Here is a 1,067-nt window from a genome sequence, read left to right on the forward strand (position 1 = left end):
CCTACATCTAGCAAATTCTAAGCACTAAATGTTTACATAATGAGACCAGTGTCTAGACTATGTAAAGCTGGTTTTTAATTGGAAATTTTTTTTTTAAATTATGCAGCAATGTATGTATTATATCTCCACCACTGGCAAAAAAGGTGTCTGTTTGCCAACAGGGAATTAATTCTTCCTTTTTATCCCTAATGTCCTGTACTCGTATCTGTGGTGGGCACTTAAGTAATGTTCTAAATCATTCTACATAATCCAGGTACATGAAGAAATTACATCACTAAGTATGTTTTACTTAGGTCCTCACTTAAAAAAATGGTTTTACTTACAGTGGAAAAATAAAACTAAATGTAAGCACTTAAGTCAACTGCGAAAGCACAAGACTCTTTTCTCCAGTTCTGCCATTATTTCAACATCGTCACATGAGTCATCTGCAAGGCAAGAGTTTATTTCTGTATTTATCACGAGTAGCTTAAACCCCTTTTTCTGAAAAGCGTGCTGCTTGAGAGCATCCTTATATCTACCTTATTAAAATAAGAGTAGCTGGATACCAGACTTCTGAGCCCCTGTGGGATTTTTTTGTGTCAAGGCTCAAGAAAACAAAAAACAAACAAAACCTATAATAAAAAAAAATACAAAAAAGCCTCAACGAGGAAAAAAAAAGAATTAACCAAAAACTGCACAGACTGGCTCAACACAATACCCGTAAGAAAGATTTCTTGTGCTGCTTTTAGAGAATAATTTTCTGGTCTAAGTGGCAAGTAATTATCCACCAGCGATGAAAAGAGCCCTTATCTGCCTGTAAGAACTGTTACTGACGGACCTCGAAAGACACAATCCCTTTGAAAAGAAGTTCTGCCGTTAAGGGACAAGAAGTATCAGCAGTTGCAATTTCCACAGCATTTCAGATTTTCACCTGGGAAAGGGAAAACAAAGCCTCCCAGCGCGGGCGGCGGCAGCAGGTTCACCTCGGGCAGGGTGGCGTCTCCGTGCCCCCCCGCCCGGCAGCCCCCGGGGGCGGCACCAGTGCCGAGCATCAAACGGCTCCGGCGGTAACACGGCATGGCTCGAGG

This window comes from Phaethon lepturus, unplaced genomic scaffold, assembly GCF_000687285.1.
Source record: "Phaethon lepturus isolate BGI_N335 unplaced genomic scaffold, ASM68728v1 scaffold13215, whole genome shotgun sequence".
Classification (NCBI taxonomy): Eukaryota; Metazoa; Chordata; class Aves; order Phaethontiformes; family Phaethontidae; genus Phaethon; species Phaethon lepturus.